General features: G+C 36.5%; 1 protein-coding gene across 7 annotated transcripts in view; it reads right to left on the minus strand.

Moving 5' to 3' along the window:
* Positions 1 to 19,703, minus strand: part of Rab3-GEF (Rab3 GDP-GTP exchange factor) — a 1,186,669-nt gene that overhangs the window by 349,013 nt on the left and 817,953 nt on the right. The gene's annotated exons all lie outside the window — the stretch shown is intronic.

The following is a 19,703-nucleotide window of genomic DNA, read 5'->3' on the forward strand; positions in this document are numbered from 1 at the left end:
AATCTCATTTCTGCAGCTTGTATTTTACTTTCATCTTTCTTTTTAACAGTCTATGTTTCTGAACCATACAATAGAGTGGGAGTGGAGTGGCCATTACTTCATAAAATTTTAGTTGAGTTTCATTGTCTTTTTTTTTATTTATTTAGTGTCCTTTTAATTGTTTCACAGATTTTCTGAAATTTCTTCATTTTTTCATCTATATCTTTATCTTTTAGATATGTTATTATGCTACCTAAATAATTAAACTGTGTTACCTGTTCTATTATTTTATTTTCTATGACTAATTTTGATCTAACATGATCTCGACTTTTAAATGCTATGACTTTTTTTTTCTGCAAAATTTTTAAATTATATTGTTGGCTTATAAACTGAGTTTCGAAGGTCATCTTCATTGTCTTATGATATAATCTGATCATTTGCATATAGCATTGTACTGATAACAGTTCTTCTGGTTAAACAGACACCTTGTTTTATTGTTGTTTTCCATATTTTAATAATCTTAATACATGTTACTGTGAAAGACCGATATCTGGAAAATGTCGATATTCTCCGGTGAATATCAGCATTCACATAGTTGCTTGGTGTATGTACAAAATATTTGCTAAATATCATTATTTCTCACTTACACCGGCAAATGTCGACATTCAGCATGCACTGATGGTGAATGTTGAATAAAAATATTTTTATTACGTTAAGACAAAAATGCAACTTTTTAATATATGATATATGTCAAAATAGGAGAAAATTTTGCTTTTACAACTGTATTTAGTCGTGGAACACTTCTTTTTGCAATTACAGCATGTATAGCCTTGTCCTCCACTTCTCGAATTAGTTGCAGCTGCTTTTCTCAGCGACATTTCTTGAGAAGAAATCTCATCTACGGAAAGTAACTTTTCTTTACAAATTACGAACTGATTATGGCTATAAAGCTGCTTGAGGGTACCATTTTTGTTCGCTAATTTATAAAAGTCAGAGTCTTCTATTCCAACACAACCGCCAACACATTTCGGGCATCTGTACGACCACGGTCAACATCAGGGACTTGTATTGGTATGGTATCACCAATTTGAGCAGGAGGAAATTTTCTTTTTGAGGTTCGTAACCTTTTCGTTGCTTGCAGTAGAAGATTCTCTTTCGTGGCTGCTCTTTTTATAGAAATAAACTTGTGTTGTTCAGTCAGTGCTTGATATGAAGACCCGGTAGGTTGGGTTAGGTTAGGTTCTCGGCTTGTCGTTTTGACCCCCACCAGAGCTTATCTGTGCTTGTCGACATATACCGGCGATGGTTCGAATGTATAATAATATAACCAAATACATCAGTCTTTCACCGATGTATTTGGTATGTGTTGACATTCACCGGAGAATATCGACATTCTCTAATTTCGGTCTTTCACAGTAACATACATATTGAATAGAGTTGGAGATAAGCTGCATCCCTGTCTAACACCTTGATTAATTTCAATTTCTTCTGTTAATTTATTATCTAATTGTAACTGTATTTTTGTATCTTTATATAAACTTTGTATAGCCTTGTACCAAATGTAATGGATATCCTTGTTTTTTCATTATACTCCATAATTTTTCTCTATGTATTTTATCAAAATCTTCCTCATAATCTATAAAGGCTAAATGAGTCTCCAAATTAAATCCTTGTCTTTTTTTTAATAATTTGTTATAAAACAAATATTGTCTAAACACAATCTTCCATGCTCGAAACCATTTTATTTTTCTAAGAATAGATTATTTGCAATATTTCTGAAGTCTTTCATTCAAAATTTTACTGTAAATTTTGTAACCTGCATTTAATAAGCTTATTTCTCTGTAATTTCCACAGTCATCTCTATCTCCTCTCTTAAATATAGTATAACCTTAGCTTTTGACAAAAGTGATGGAGCCTCGCATTTCATGCAACGATTATTTATTAATTTTAAGAATCTTTGATATAAATATTTTTATCATATTTCCAAAGCTCTGTGTTTTATGCCACATCTAATCCAGTTGATTTTCTATTTTTTGATACCTTTATTGCTTCTTTTACTTTTATTGTTGTTTTCCATATTTTAATAATCTGATAAATATATACATAGTGAATAGGGTTGGAGATAAGCTGCATCACTGTCTAACACCTTGACAGGGATGTAGAACCTTAACTGGTTCTATATCGGTACTGATTTCTTCATTGTTATTTTCTATTAATAAATTTGCATCATGCCACAAATTCTTACAATGATCTACCACTGTTTATCATATATTACGTTGATTAGTGCTATATCTCTTTTTTCATTGTTTAATTTCCTTGATATTTAATAGGCTGTCTTGTGATCCATGTATATATTCTAATTCATTAGTAAATCTATCTCAAGAATTTTGGTGAGCATTCCGAAGTATAGTTTTAACTATAGTTTATGTATATTTCTTCTGTTTCCTTTGTATATTTTTGAGAAAGATTTGTAAGCAAATTGTTTATCTTTTATTGCATTTTCTATATCTATGTTCCAAATTTTTTTAATGTTTTTCTTTTTAATACCCAGTCTAGCCATAAATACTATTACAACTTGAACAGCACATAAACCTTTAATCTATCAGTAGATGATTTACAGCTTTCAGCACATACAAACCACATGTATTGTTGGGTATTATATCAACTCTAGCGAATCGTGCAAGATCTGTACTGTCAGATGAAGAAGAACTAAAAAAGGAACTACAACATCTTAAATGGACCTTTAAAAACAATGGCTACTCTCTAAAAAGTATTAACAACCAATTATCCCGCCACCAACGTAACAACGTAGAGACACAGGACGACTCCAAAGGTCATATCGTCTTGCCATACATCAGCACACTATCCAAAAAGCTGAGCAGAATTCTAAAGAAGTTTAACATAAAAACGTGCTTCTCGACTCTGCCAAAAATAAGATCACGCTTCAACAACTATAAACAACCTCACAACCTTCTACAATTCCCAGGTGTATACAAGGTCACTTGTGAATGCGGAAAGCCTTACTATGGACAGACAGAAAAATCTATCTTACTACGTCTCGAAGAGCATCAGAGAGACATTGCTTATAAGAGAACCAGAGCTACTGCTCTGTCGGGCCATGTCCTGCTTTCAATAAACACGAACAACGAAGGCCACCAACATGAAATAGATTGGACATTGACTTCAAACCTACACATCAGCCATGATGAAATAGAGCGCCGCATTGTCGAGTCAAGGGAAATCACCTTAGACCCTTTTCATTTGAATAATAATCTTAGCTATAATTTGGCAGACTCTTTCAACTCTACTATTAGATACTGGAGATCGCGTGATTCCACACACGCACATGTGTACAACAATAGAACTTTAACTCGGACTGTAGTTCAAGCTCATAACTGTAATTTACAGTCGAATATTATGGCTTTATAGTTGTATAGCTTTAGAGTGTGTCAATGTTAATTTAAGTGTCTTTTATTGTCTTTCTATGTTCTTATCGCCTGAAGAAGTCATTTTTGACGAAACATGTTGCGTTTTTTTCAAATAAATGTCATTGTGTTATAATTCTCGGGTTTAAGTCAGTTAATTTAAAAAATGAACATATCCCAACCCCGAGTTAATAGTACGTTTCATATATATATATATATATGAAACGTATATATATATGTGATCGTATATATATATATATATATATATATATATATATATATATATATATATATATACGATCATTTTGGCAGTTAAACAACTCTTCAATGGTGAAAATCTTCTCATCTGTGAATAGGATATTTGCGTCAGTTATTCACTGACAGACAGAGAAGTGCCTTCGATTTTATTATCCTCTGCCACAAAAGTTATGGCATTACAAAGTGTCCAGTAGAACAACAATAGTTTCTTACCCACCCCCAGGTCATCATTTTGGCAGTTAGTGCACATGACACCATTTTGTGAAATGTTCATCTCTCACAGCATCACTTTCTCTGTTCTCACAAGATTATGCCAGAAACTTCACAGCTCTCACAAGTTGTTGCATCCTAATGCAACATGGTCGACCTGTTCTTTGGTGGTCAGATAAGTCTTCTGTATAGTTATAATGGTTAAAAATCTGATACACAAGCCTCCTACTAATCCTGAGTGTTTTTAGTGTGTTGAAAATAACAGGTGGCTGCATTCTAACCTTGTGAAGTGCTATAACAGTGATTTTCATAATCTCCCCACTGCATGTTAACCCATACAGCTAGACAACTCTCTGTCTCTCTCTCTCTCTCTACTGATAAACACATGAATTTTGGCTGTGCACAGCACCACTAATGGAATTGAGCTCGTGCATTGCCAGCATGCTGTAACAGCATTTCTGGCTAGACTAGGGATTTTTTTTTTTTTCCCAAGTACTTCAAATGTGGATTTATGAATTATCATTAATGTTTTCAGTTCTTCTATATCTTTTCATTAATTTTTGACTTCTTTTTAATAATCTGTTAATTGTGATGGATATAAGCATTCTAATGTGCAGCCACTAGGTGGCAAGTGATACATAATGGTCATCGTGTAAGCTGTGAAAAGATAAGTAAATTCTATATTTAATGTGTGGTGTGTATTGTCAAATTTGTAGACTGAGCATTACTGTGAGTCATTTGAGTGTGGAATACAGTGTTTAGTAAAACTTCCAAAGTGGTATTACTTTAAATTCATTGTCTCTGCTTAGTGATCTGATACAATATGAGAGTGAAGGATAGATCGCTATGCAGGTCAGAGCAAAAGACAAGTAAAGTGAATGGCTTCAATTTTTCAAAAATGGTACAGAGCCATGAACGTAATATGTATGCATGGGAAGATGTCACATGTTTATGTGGAGGGACTGAATAAGAGAAAGGAGCGAGTATGGATATGTAGGAAGTGCAATATTCTCATGGACCAAGAGAATCGTTTAAACATGAGCAGGGAACATGGCATTTTAATTGATGAGCATGATTGTTGGAATGTTCAGAAACTGTGTGCAAATGATAGTGAGAAAAAGTTAGATTGATGATAAAGTGTAATGATGTTGAGAAAATAGAGTGCAATTACTGGTAAGATGGCAAGTGAGGGTTTACAGGAAACAAGTTTCTGTGACTGAAAATAAGACAGCATGAGTGAATAATAGCAAAAATGATGCAAGATTTGAAGCTGAGTTGGTGAAAATCAGGCAAGAGATGAAGCAGATGCAGAATGAAATAATGAAGAGATTTCATGATATGTACAGAAGAATGATGACGGGAATGAATGAAGTTGGTGTGAAAGAGGTAACAAAAGAGTCACGAATGGCATTGTATGTGGATTTGATTATTGGAGGTGTGCATGAGAAGATGCACAAGGTTTGTAATCCAGGATGTAAAATGAACAGAGTGACTGAGGCATTGGATATGAAGAGTAAGTGAACAAAGTAGTGGTAGTTGGAACAAATGACTGAAAAAAAGGGAAATGTAACAATGGATATCAGAAGACTTTTGACAAGGATAAAAGATAATAGCATGATAAGAAAGGTGGGCAGTGTGTTGTCTAGGTATGACAGTGATAGATGAGGTGGAGAGTAAGGTTATGAATGATATGTTAGCAGAAATGTGTGAAGAAAAATAAGTGCAGTTTGTTAATGTAATGAGTTTGAAGGATGAATTGAACTGTATGAAAATGATGGACTGCATTTGATTGGTTTTGGTGTGAGTCATTTGGTAAGATTGCTGCTGGAAGGAAGAGTAACAAGTGCAGAGAATGAATCTGAGCAATTAAGAAGCGACGTGAAATAGGAGACGAATAATTATTATTATGTGGCACCTCCAAGGAATCCAAAGACTCATTGAGAGAGGACAACTCCTGCTCTACAGCTTTCTGTCTGCACCACTCAAATCTATGAAATACAGTGAACTCCATCATCTACACCAATGCCATCTACTGCCCACCACCACCACCACTAGTATTTTCACAGACAATCAAAAACACCCATGCCCATGGCGGGATTCGAACCTGTAGCTTTTTGGCTAGAGAGCGGCGAAGGAGAGATTGAAGCAGTGCTTGCAAATGGAGAAGTGAGTAGCATCAGTGTAGAGAATGAGAGAACAAGTGTGCAAGACAAACAGGGAAACGGGAAGAATCAGGGTGGACAGAGGAACACAGTGTGAGAAAGGTTGATGCTCAAAGAGGAAGCGAATGTATATGTAGAAAATAATGGAATGGGATGGGCTGAGATATAATGAGAATAGCTGGATTTGAACAAGGTTCTGGGATGGATAAGAAGAAAAGAAATGATCCAAGGAAAGTATGGAGAAGTCACGTGTGATAAGTGGTATCAGAGAAACTTGTTCTAGATCCAGAGATGAGCTATTATGTTTGTATGTGAATGGATATGTTATGGTTCATTTATTGAGTTCATTCACTCAAAAATCGTTGGAATAAGTGAGACACAGTTGGATGACGATGATATCCTGAAGGAATAGAGATGAAAGGATAATATGTTTTTCATGAAGATCTTCTTCTCCCATAGTCCTAAATGGACTGTTGGGTCATTCATGGCTGGTAGGTGATATTCTTTGTTAGCCTCCTCCAATCATCTCGGTCTCTTGTTCTCGATGTCAGTTGAGAAAGGGAGGAATTTGTCCATTTTAATCGAGGTCGGCCCCTAACCCTTGGTCCCAGAATGATTCCTTCTAGTGCTTGCTTTGGAATGCCATTAGCCCTCTCCGCATGTCCGAACCATTTCATCTGTCTTCTTCTGATGACTGTCAGAATATTTTCCCTTTTTCTCCCATCTATTGAATCAATCAGTTTTCGGACATTTTCATTGGTTTCGTGAGCAGTATAGGGAATTCTCAAAAGTCTTCTGTAAGTTTTCATTTCAAAAGAGAGGAGTCTCCTCTCATCTTCCCTCAATAAAGTCTAGGCCTTGCAACCATACAAAAGGACAGAATTCACCAAGGTGGCAATTAGTCTTAGTCTGGTTGTATTTAGTATTTTTCCTTTAATGTAAAGCACATCTCCTTGCAGAGATGTATGATGCTATGCATTAAAGGCAATGGTCACTACCCATACCGGTGTTGACCTTTATTGAGGTCTCGTCAGTGGGAGCCAGACCTGACAATGCTAAGGTTGAAGTAATGCAGAGATTATATGAATTTTACCAAAAACAAGTTGCCACAAGGTGCTTTGACCTTATTAAATAAAATCTCAGGATGAAAGATAGATCTAGAAAGTTTTTTAACTTGGGTATATTATGTATTCAAGATACCAAGTAATTTTATATAAACATGGTTTTTTAATCCTATTTCCCAAGTGAGCAAACAGACAAGTAAGTCAAGTTTGTGCCTGCACGTAGTGCAAGTCTGAGGCAACTCATGGTAGTGTCACTCTAGGCAACTCGTGGTAAAGATGGATTAAGCTCTGATCACTTTAAAATTCATATAAGTTCTGCATTACTTCAACCTTAGCATTGTCAGGTCTGGCTCCCACTGACGAGACCTCAGTAAAGGTCGAAACCGGTATGGGTAGTGACCATTGCCTTTAATGCATAGCATCATACATCTCCACAAGGGGATGTGCTAAGAAAATACTAAGGAAAGTGATCAGATCTTAATCCACCTTTACCATGAGTTGCACTACCATGAATTGCCTCACACACTATGCGCAGGCGCAAACTTGACTTACTTGTCTGTTTGCTCACTTGGGAAATAGGATTAAAAAACCAAGTTTATATAAAATTACTTGGTATCTTGAAAATATATATATATATATATATATATATATACACACATACATACATACAGAGACAAGCTCTATTAGATTTCAAACAGTATGTCAAAGAAACAATGATTTGATCAACAGTTATTCTACTGGCCTGACCTCTAGTGAAAAAAAAAATAAAATAAAAGAAATAAAAAAAATTAAATAACTACATCAAAGTTATATTCTGTTTATAACATCATAAGAGAACAATTTCATATAGACAGTTTTATTACAGCAAAAGTGGTGTCCTAAGTTCTTGAATTGTCATCTCCTTAAATTTATAGTCATACCACGTTTTGGTGTGATGTAAACAAGAGGTGCCTTTCCAGTCATTTCAATGCAGAGTATTCAGAGCATGATCAGAAAGGCCAGATTTATCATCCTAATCCCTAATCCTATGGTCTCCTCTCTTTGAGAGGGTTGCAACTCATTACTAGGGAGATATGACACAAGCTGGTTTCCCATTGCCTTCCTTGCATAAGTATGACTGTAGCTGGTTTTGAGGGATGAAAAAAATTCTCCACCTCTGTATGAGACCGGTTAACTCACCTTTAGTCGAAAGAGACCAGATCACATCATCGATGGGAATTGAACCAAGATCTTTCTGACCAAAACGCTTCGTCTATACTGACTGAGCTATGGAGGCTAGATTTACCATAGTTATTAAATTTAATGTGCTATTTATGTTCCTTTTTTCAGATAGGAATTGTGCATCCTGTTTCACCTATGAAGGGAAAATTACATTTTCCCTACATAGGTGAAACAAATATGGTAATGAACATGGTATACTCCAGGGTGGGCCAGAGGAGGAAGTGGATCCTTGGATGAGTTCAGTAAGTTTTTTAATTTTGTAGGAGATTTAAAGGTGGCATTAAGTTTGTAATTCTGTAGTATTCTGTTTATTTTATCTGATATCCCTTTAATATATGGAATGGTTACAGTTTTATTGTAATCTAGTTTATTTTTGTTTTTAAGTGAGGTCTTGTAAAGAATTCTGTTGATAGTATTTTGGCTGGATCCATTTTTCAGGATGGTATTGCTGATAACTTTTAATTTATCTTTGTTCATTTGAGCAAATCTTCAAAGCCCAGTTTTTTTTTTTGGTGTGTTAATGACAACTAGATTTTGTGTTGGGTGGTGGTAGGAGTTTATATGTATACAAGGGTGGTCTGAAAAGTTCTCGACCTTGACCGTAGATGGCAACACCATCGGCAAGATTTTTTTTTTTCTAAGTTGGTACATATGTCATAAGCATCCATGTGAAATTGCAAGTCAATCTATCAAGTAGTTTCTTTTATACAGTTGTCTGAAGCAAAAGTGTTGCCTGTATCCTTAAAAATGGATAAAATTGAGTATCGTGTGGTTATAAAATTCTTTGTAAAAACAGGCTAATGGCAAAAAAAATTCATTCGAAGTTGATAAAAGTTTATGGGCACTCTTCTCCTTTGTTTTCAACAATTAAGAAATGGGCTGCCAAGTTTAAACGTGGTCGTACCAGCCTTGAAGATGATCCATGTGAAGGACATACAAAAAGTGTAACAACAGAAATCAGTGATCAAGTTCATGATATGGTATTGGATGACTGGCAAGTCAAAGTGCATGAAATTGCTAAGACTATAGACATTTCAAAAGAATGTGTAGGATATATTTTGCATGAAGAATTGCAAATGAAAAAACTTTGCACAAGATGGGTGCCATGCTTGCTCACAGAAGATCAAAAGTGCACTCGTATGAAAATTTCTGAACAGTGTTTGGAGCGTTTTAAAAAGAATAAAACTGATTTTGTGCATCGATTTTTTACTATGGATGAGACTTGGATTCACCATTACACACTAGAATCCAAACAGCAGTCAAAACAGTGGACAGAAGCTGGTTGTTCAGCACCTAAGAAGACAAAGTCGTTCTATCAGCAGGAAAGGTCATGGCATCGTTGTTTTGGGATGCTAAAGGCATTTTGCTTATTAATTATCTTGAAAAGGGTAAAACAATACCAGGGAATATTATTCCGATCTTTTAACAGACTAGACGAAAAAATTTGTGAGAAAAGACCTGGTTTGCAGAAAAAAAAAATTATCTTTCACCAGGACAATGCACCTGCCCACAAAGGTGTTTTGGCAATGGGAAAATCAAGGGATCTGAACTATGAATTGTTGGAACATCCACCCTATTCCCCAGATTTGGCTCCCTCTGACTTCTATCTCTTCCCAAAACTAAAACCTTTCCTCACTCATTGTTTTTCTTCGAATTAAGAAGTCATTATAGCTGTAGAGGGATATTTTGCAGATCTTACGGAGAACCACTACAGGGACGGGATAATGATGCTGGAACATTGCTGGAATAAATGTATTAGTCTTAAGGGAGATTATGTTGAAAAATAAAAATAATTTTGAAATTATAAATTCGTTTTTTCATTGTTAGGCCAAGAACTTTCAGACTACCCTTGTATATTGGCCAGTATGTGTAGGCTACTGGTAAACAGTGAAGGAAAGACTGCCAGAAGGAAGATGTGTGACAAGCATATCTAGAAAAGAAAGTGTGTTCTGACTTTCAATCTCAATTGTGAATTATATGCATTTGTGTTGTTTGTTTAGGTAGCTGAGGAAAGTATCTAATGTCTAAGTATCTAAGTCAGACTGTGGATTTTAAAGTAGAGGAATCTAGCATTACTCAAAAGCTTACATATAAAAGTTATCAATTGGGGGGGGGGGGGGATAACAGTAAGCTCAAGATTGTGTCTTCTTTTTGTAGGTAGGTTGAAAGTGTTTTGCAACACAAAATAGCCAGAACATAGTACATGTGCAAAGAGCGCTGTGATATTAGGTAGGAATTTGTCCTATAAAAGAAAAATTGTCATTGACTGGAACATTTGTGAAGAGGTCAGATACATTAAAACTGACTAATAAATCACTTTTTTCCGGTGTGACGTCTTTAATTTTGTTTACAAAGTGTTATGTGCTTTTAATATAGGAGGGGGAATAACTACCAACTCCTTGAGTGTTGACGCTAGTTTCTTGGCTAAATGCTAATTGAGGCTATCTATACCTTCAACTATCAGCTGGAGTGGTACGTTCTGTTTGTGAATCTAAATTCTTGGGGAATGAGTGTAGGTCAGAAGTAGTTTTTTTAACTGTATCTTCAGGCCAAGAAGTCAGGAAATTAAAGTAATATCATGATGATGAAGTGGTAATAATAAATTTCACGAGGAGTACAAAGAACAGGCAAGGAGGATGACTCGGTTGGTAAGGGTACCAAAAGTGCACCATGAACAGCAGTTAACTAATGAAAAAAAAAAAAAAAACTAGGAAGGAAAAAAAAAATCATTATGGTAGGATGACACTGAATGGACAAATGGTATAAGAACAACTGCTGCAAAGGATACAGTTTAGATTTTAATGAGCAGTTCATAAAGGCCTTTCATCCTTGTCAATGTGACATCACAGAGAGTTTGAGAGCAGTGGATAATAAGGAGGAGAAACTGACTGAGTAAGCAAGTGGCATTTGGGAATTAAGCAAACTTTATGTTAATAAGGCTGTAGTACTTGATAATATATCACCATGTATTTTGAAGGAATGTTCCAGGGAGTTGACAAGTGCCTTGGCATATTTGTTTAATATGAGTCTTAGACAGGGTTAAGTTCCAAAGGAGTGGAGGGAAGGCAAGATTGTACTACTTCTTAAGGGAGGTGACAGAACTCAAGCATCCAATTATAGACCTATCTGTGTGTCAGGTGGAGTGGTTAAAAGTGTTCAAGAGATTAGGGAGAACCAGGATTGGATTGACAACAGTAGTATTATCTTTGATAGTTTAGCATGGATGTTTAGGATGTTTAGCATGGATTGCTAAACAAAGGTCATTTTTTTTTTTACTAAGCTACTTATTAAAATAAGGTGAGAGCTCCACTGGATGAAGAGAGATGGACAGACAGTGGTATATTTAGATTTTGCAAAGGCTTTTGATAGATTACTGCATGATAAGTTGATAATCAAACTAGAGTGGATGGGGTTGGATAGTGATTATCTGATAGGTATCAGCAAGTTGTGTATGGGGGAAGCAATATCCAGGAAGAAGAAAGTCACTAGCAGTGTGAGCTTGGGTCTGTTTTAGGGCCACTGCTTTTAACCTGTATGTTAATAATGGAGAGTTGGGATGAACTATATGGAGTAGAGCAGATGTTTGGCCTTACAAGAAAACTTGAATAAGCTGAGTAAATGAGCATGGGAGTCAAAATGCCAGTTCAATGTTTCCAAATGTAAGGTTTTAAAGTTTGGAAAACAATGATAGGAGATAGAATTTCCACTTGGTGAAATATAATGTTGGAGGTGGGGGGGGGAATAAGATACACCGTGGTAATAGCAGATAAGGATCTAAAATTTAGAGAACACACTGCCAAAATTGAGGACAATCAAATGAATTCTGGCAATGATGAGGACACTGGCATGAAAAAGCAAGGAGATTCTGGTTCAATTGTATCAGGCCCTGATTTGGCCACATAAGGACTACTGTGCACAGATTTGGTCATCTGGTTTTCAAAAGGATGAAGATATCATGGAAAAGGGTCCAGAGGCAACTGACTTAGATATTTTTGGTCTCTGGAATCTTGAGTATAAAGAAAGGTTGAGAAGATTCTATTTGCAGAATCTAGTAGACAGGAGGAAGGGGGGGGATATGAAAGAGACAAGTTGGTAAGTGGTTGTTATAGGATTAAAGCTGAAGATGTTGAACATTTCCTGGAAGCTGTACAAGGTGGGTGTGAGCAAGGAAGTGAAAAGCAGGTTTTTTGCACGGAGAGCTGTGACTCATTGAAATGCATTGCCTGAGAGTGCAGTGTCTGCAGAGAATCTAAATGTGTTTAAGGTATGGTATAATAAGGGACCTCATATTATGAGTCTTTGACCCATGTAGGTTTTGGAACAATAATAATGTTTCGTAATAGATATACTTTATATATTTGTTGCTTTTTCTTATTTACTTATTTTCTCTATTTTGTTTGCATTTCTATTCTAGAAACTACTAAATAATGATCTGAAAAAATTTCATTTCCTAAATAAACATTAATAAATTAATAAATAAACACAGGAAATCATCTTGGATCTATATCCAGTCCTCATTCCATCTCACAGATATTATTTTCCCATCCTGGCTGTCCACCTTTATTATTACAACTTAACCCATAATTTCCCAACACTCAACTATTTCCATTTTATACTGGCTATTTAATCCCTATGTTAACCATCCTAATATACACATTGACTACTGCTTCTAATGTCCACTCTCCATACACTATAAAACTGACAAACATGCAGTAGACATAACAATAAAAAAAAAGATGGAATTTACTTACATAAAAATATAACTTGTAATGGTTGCAAAATTTTTCATTAAATATCTTGACCAGTGTGCTAAATCATTTAAAGAGAAAATATAAATAGAATTTCAAGTATAAATAATAATAAGTGTCTGTCAAAATATGTATTACATGGAAGAGGTGAATTCGATCTGTAATACCATTAGAGAGAAAATTAAACTGCATTTACTATAGAAAAAAAGTTAGTGTAATAGTGTGGGGTAATAGTGTAACAGTGAGGGATAATAGTTAGCACACAATGAATTCTGGCAATGATGCTAAGGACATTGACATGTAGAATCAAAGGATATTCTGGTTCAACTGTATAAGGCCTTCATTAGGCCATATGGGCTACTGTGCACAGGTTTGCAACACTCTCAGTGTTGTGAATGTTATCCTGCTTGATATCCTCAATACTGTATAAATAATTTCCCAAAACTGAGATGTTTTAAGCAATCATTCCTATTTAAATTGATTGGTGAACAGGAGTTTCACACAAAATCATTCAATCAATTCCATGATTCTTTATATAATCATGTTTCAAGCAACTTCAAGCAACAGCACATGCCATCTGTACTCTCAAAACTTCAATATAGTTCCATTGTATTGATGAGACAGCTTTACAATTCTTCATGGACCTAGATATTTTTTTTCACAAAATTAATTCCATCCAACCAAGATCTCAAATTTACTATGCAATTGGAAAACAATAAAAACTTTTCTTTCCCGTAAAAAAAATGGTTCTGATGTACAATGTTTGTCTTTTTTCCAATGAACTCCAGAAGTGACTGGCAAGACCTGATTTACAAGAATCATGGAATTAATCCAATCTTGGTGCTCTTCTAAATAAATCTGCACAGATATACTTGTCTTCCATTTCCTAACAAATTATTAGATGAAACACTTCAAGCAACAGCACATGCCATCTGCGCTCTCAAAACTTCAATATAGTTCCATTGTATTGATGAGACAGCTTTACAATTTGCAATTCTTCATGGACCTAGATATTTTTCTTCACAAAATTAATTCCATCCAACCAAGATCTTAAATTTACTATGGAATTAGAAAACAATAAAAACTTTTCTTTCATAATTTTTTTTTAATATGAATCTTGCACTGGACTGAGTTCCAAAGGAAGGAGGGCAAGATTGTGCCACTTCATAAGGTAGGTGATAGAACTGAAACATCAAATTATAGGCCTATTATAGACTGTGGGAGTATTGTAAGCTGTGGGACTTGATAATATATTACCACTTATTCTGAAGGAAAGTGTTACTTATTTAAATAATGTGATGGCTTTCTTGGACAGAGGAGAGGAATACACAGTAGTATACTTAGATTTTGCAAATGCTTTTGATAACTTCTTGCATGATAAGTTCATAGTCAAACTAGAGAGATGGGGTTGGATATTAGATTAGTGCATTTGATTGGAGACTGGCTATCTGATAAGTATCAGTAAGTTGTGTATGGGGGAGCAATATCCTGGAAGAGGAAAATCACTAGTGGGGTGTCTCAGGGGTCTGTTAGGGCTGCTGCTGTTTAACCTGTATGATAATGATATTGGCGAAGATTTGGATGGGGATATTCAGTTGTTTGCAGATGATGCAAAGTTGGGCCTAACCATAAAGAGTAGTGAAGATGTTGTGGCCTGACAAGAAGACTTGAATAAATTGAGTGAATGGGTATAGGAATGGGAATATAAGTTCAATGTTGCAAAATGTAAGGTTTTAAAATTTGGGAAACAAAGATGGGATGTAGAATTTATGCTTAGTTGGGATATATTGTTGGAGGGGAGGAAATAAGTGATCTTGGGGTGATGGTGAATAAGGATATGAAATTTAGGGGACACACTGCCAAAATTGTGAGAGCAACACAAAGAATTCTGGGAATGATGCAGAGGACACTTAATTGTAGAAGGAGAGTCTTGTTAAATTGTATAAGGCTTTCATTAGGCCACACATGGACTACTGTGCACAGATTTAGTCACCTTGTTTTCAAAAGAAGAACAAAGGGATGTTGAAAGGATCCAGAGGTGACTGACTAAGGTAGTTTCTGATCTGTGGAATGTCAAATATGGAGAAAGGTTGAAAAGATGCAATTTACAGAGTCTAGTGGATAGGAAGAAGAGGGATGATATGATAGAGACATACAAATTAGTAAGGGGTTATTATTATTATTATTTAGGCCTCCATGTAGTCAAAAGATTCATTGTGAGAGGTCCTTCCTAGAAAACACAAAGTCTATCATACCACTCCTTGACTGTTTACACTCTCACCACTCTATCAGGTAATGCATTCCACAGTTCAACTACCCTCTGTGCAAAGAAATCACTCCTCACCCTCTTGCTCACAGCTTCCTTTCGTAACTTCCAAGGATGGCCCCTTGTTGTCGCTCCTCCCCCTCGCAAAAGAACTCCCCCAGTGTCAACCCTGTAACCATTAACAGCTTAAAAATGTCAATCATGTCACTGCTCTCCAAAGCCTCCACTCTGAGAGGACATAAGTGATAACTTATGAAAAATGCTGTACCCTGCTACCTCTATTCCTGTTATTATATCATTTTCCGTCAACCATGTCTCAGAGATCCCAATAATCTTTGGACAGGCTGATGCTATCAAAACCACCAATTCTTCTCCTTTATTCCAGATACTCCTGGTTAGTATAAATCATAAAAATGTTACTGTTTCTATACCTATCCTTATCCCCTCTTGATTCCACTGGACTCAACATTATCCGATGCATTTCCCCTTCTCCCAAACACCTATTCCTATAAGACGCCACCCCGACTCGTTCAGAGAACAGCAATCTCTTCAGATGCCTATATCCCTCCTCACTGAAATGCAAACAGCCTCTTGCATATAGCTTCTTTCTGTCCTAATAATAGGTCGTAATAGGATCAATGTTGAAGAGGTTTTACAGAAAATGGTGGGAGATCAGGGGAGAACCAGAGGTCATCCTTGGAAGCTGTATGTGGGTGTGAGCAGGGGAGATAGAAGCAGGTTTTTTGTATGCAGAGATGTGAATGATTGGAATTGTCTGCAGAGAATTTGAGTGTGTTTAAGGCACAGTGTGATGAGCTGTGTTTATGACAAAAGGACCTCCTAGATGAATATTTGACTCCATGGGGTTTTGGGATAATAATAATAATAAATGTTCTCAGTTTTAAATATCTTAATGATCATAGTTTATAGTTTGTGCAGCAACTAGTACAGGAAGCTACACTGATATTTTTTCACATTATCCATAAATTAGTTCATTGTATATACCAGGGTTTCTCAAACTGTGTTCTGCGGAAGGTGAATAGGTGTTCCGCGAGAGTTCCGGAATTTGTCATTTTAGTTTTCTAAGCATTTTTCATGAATAAATATTTTATAGTAGAAATATTCTGAGGAGAATAATATTCGTGAATATATCAAAGCTCAGACCCAGAACGCCTAATAATCTGTGTAACTTTAATTTTCACACATTGAAACCTTTCAACATTTGGGAAAGGGAATACCACTTTTTTATGACCGATCATAAAAACTGAATGCAAGCCAATTACAACAAAGGGCGGCATATGCTCTGTTCTCAAAACTGAAAGAAATAACATCTGTGTTGCAAATGTTAGTGGCCAATCAGCAAAGAAGTATAAAGAAAATTTTTCCACTGAAATTGAAGATCAAGGTAGTCTGTATCCATATAATAAATTTAGTTTAATCCTTTATCCAAGTGTGAGCAAACAAAGTTTGCGCCTGAAAGTATCTTCAGGACTGAGGTAAGGTGGTACACACCAGGGCAACTCGTTGCAAAGGTGGAGCAAGCTACCAATACTCCTGTCTCAGTATCTCCTATAATGCAAAACACATCTCCTTGCAGATATGTCTAATGTTATGCATTAAGGGAAGGGCCACTACCCAGACTAGTTTCGACCTTTATTGAGGTCGAATGGGAGTTCATGCCTTTCATCACTGGCCTCTTTAGATTTAAAAAAAAGTTGTGCTGAGAGTCAGCTTGATAGTGAGAGAGGAGGAGAAAAGATAGAGTGGATAGTAGTAGATAGTTAAAAGAGGCCTCAGTCGATCTACTTGGCCTGACTTAAATGTCAGCACCAAGCAGATCTCCAACATTATCTCCCTTCATCTGTTCTTTTCAGCTTTCCCCGGTCAGTCACCTCTTCAGGTGTCTGCCCGAGGAAAGTGGGGAAAAACAAATGAAAGAAGCACCATATGAAAAAGAGGAACTAGTAAATAACATTAAAAATTACATATAACAATTTGTAAGAAACTAGGTAAATTCTGAAGTTTAATACTGAGAAGAGCGGGGGCAGAGCCTGGCCTGGGTGATGCAGCCCACAAGGAGCTGCACCGCCTCGGTGTAAGCCTTCGCAGCCCAGGTTCTCAGGATACCCCCTCCTGTGTGTAATAGACATAGACCTTTTTTACAACAAAAATTCTAATCTGAAAGAGGACAAAAAGAAGAAAAAATAAACCAGAATTTTTTTTTCCTCCTCTCTGGCAGATCGATACTAGGAGTCGACTGACTTGTTAGGCGAGGTTTAAATCCTCCTGCTGTCTATTGTTGTGGGTTTTAATGATGATATCTGCTAATTTGTCTCCATGGACGTGGTTTAGCATGTAGAGGCCTCTATGCAGTGCTAGTCCCACGTCGTCCTCTGCATCGATAAGACCAATGATCTTTTCAGGAGTGATTTCATCTATATTATCGACAAACACGTCGTTCCATTCTGCACTGACGACTCTTGGCCCGTTTTGTCCTGTGAGTATCAGTTGAATGTCTCCGAATGTTTCTATTGCTTTTCGTAGTCTTGCCTCCTCCTCGGGGAAATCTTTTAAGAGATGCAATATAGGTGCATTGGCCTTTGCATGAGGGAACTTTGTGGGTTCTGAAGTTGACTTTATATTTCCAACTTGTGCTGGACTTCCTTGTTTCGATTTTTTAATATTTACTTCTTCAGGGCTGGCTGGCCTCTTTTGTGTGGTTTCTGCATTGTTGATTTCCATATCTACTGCCTCCGTGTCCTTGTCTATTGTGACTGCAGTGATAGTTCCGTTTTGTTGGTGATGCTGGTTATTTTCGGTTGCTACGTCTGTAGTGGCGGTTTGATCGGTGGCCAGTTCCTCCTGCCCTTCATCTCTCCTGGTTGCAGGCTTCTCCACTGGTGTACTTGGCAGTGTTTCGGAGGTGGCGGCATGATTCTTTGTTGTTCCCTCATGCACGGCCTTCAGGGTGGGGAAATCATTCGGTTCTGCGCCCAATAGCATTTTGGGCTGTTGTTTCCGTGTTGGGCGTAATAGTGCCTCCCAATTTTTCGGCCAGATTTCTGTCCGGACAAGTGTCTATTTTATGGCCGTTAATGCCGCATTTTAGGCATGCCGATTGGCACTGTGCTAGTGTATGACCCGCTGTTAGGCAGTTCTTACACTTTAACTTCGGGCACTGGGCCCAGAGATGAGTCAGGGCTCCACATTTAAAACATTGCCTCTTTACTCCCGGGTAACTCACCATTACCCTGGCCGATCCGATCATTACAAAATTCGGAACTTCTGTTTTCATCGTTAACGAGAACGTGACTTCCCCCGACATCCATTCAGGGTAGTCAGCGTCTTATATAAATTTTTGGTGATCAGAATAGGATATGTCAATGAAAATCAGCACAAATTAATTTAATGATGGTTTAATTGATGTTTAATTAATTATTAATGAATAAGTAATTATTAATTAATTATCGATTAATAATAAAAATCAGCTAAATTACCAATTAATTATTAATTAATACATTACAAAATAACCAAGGTGTACTGTGAAAATTTCAGGATTTGTGAAGTGTTCCGTCATAGAAAAAGTTTGAGAAACCAGGGTTGACACTGGGGAGCTCTCTTGCTTGGTTGAACAGTGGGAAGGAGTGATGACAAGAGGCCATTCCAGGAAGTTACAAAAGGAAACTGTGAGCAAGAGGGTGAGAAGTGGTTTCTTTGCATGGAGGGTGGTTGAACCATGGAATGCATTGCCTGATGGAGTGGTGAGAGCGAGAACAGTCAATGAGTTCAAGGAGTGGTATGATAGACTTTGTGTTTCTTAGGGGAAAACCTCCTCTCGATGAGTCTTGATAGACTTTGTGTTTCTTAGGAAGGACCTCCCACGATGAGTCTTTTGACTCCATGGAGGCCTGAATAATAATAATAATAATAATAATAATAATAACACACGCACGCACACAGTTTATGCTCCATAGATTCTCTTCTCAAGTAAGAACTTCTATTTATTAGACCTGCTTTCTTCTGTAGGTGCAACTCGAATCTCATTTCAAAAATAATAGATAACATATACTTCATCCTTGTCTTCTCCAAGAAGACACTTCCTAGTGTCTGAAAAGACTGCCAAACTTCTACATCAAATAAATTTTCAAATCTTTTATTATCAAGTTTAAAAATTAGCTTCATTTTGGCAAAGTGTAAAAAACTTCTCTCACTTTCACTTTCAGGATTTTCTTGTAGATGTGATTATGGGAAGATATGTCTGAACAGGTTCATTTAGATGAAAACCAAGATAACATTCAATTCTGTGAGTTTTGTTTGTTTTGAATTATGATTGAAGCAACTAAGGATATGATGCCATAGTAATGCAATTT

The sequence above is a fragment of the Typopeltis vanoorti genome, chromosome 6 (assembly GCF_054136105.1).
Source record: "Typopeltis vanoorti isolate ZY-2024b chromosome 6, IOZ_Tvanoo_1.0, whole genome shotgun sequence".
Taxonomy (NCBI): domain Eukaryota; kingdom Metazoa; phylum Arthropoda; class Arachnida; order Uropygi; family Thelyphonidae; genus Typopeltis; species Typopeltis vanoorti.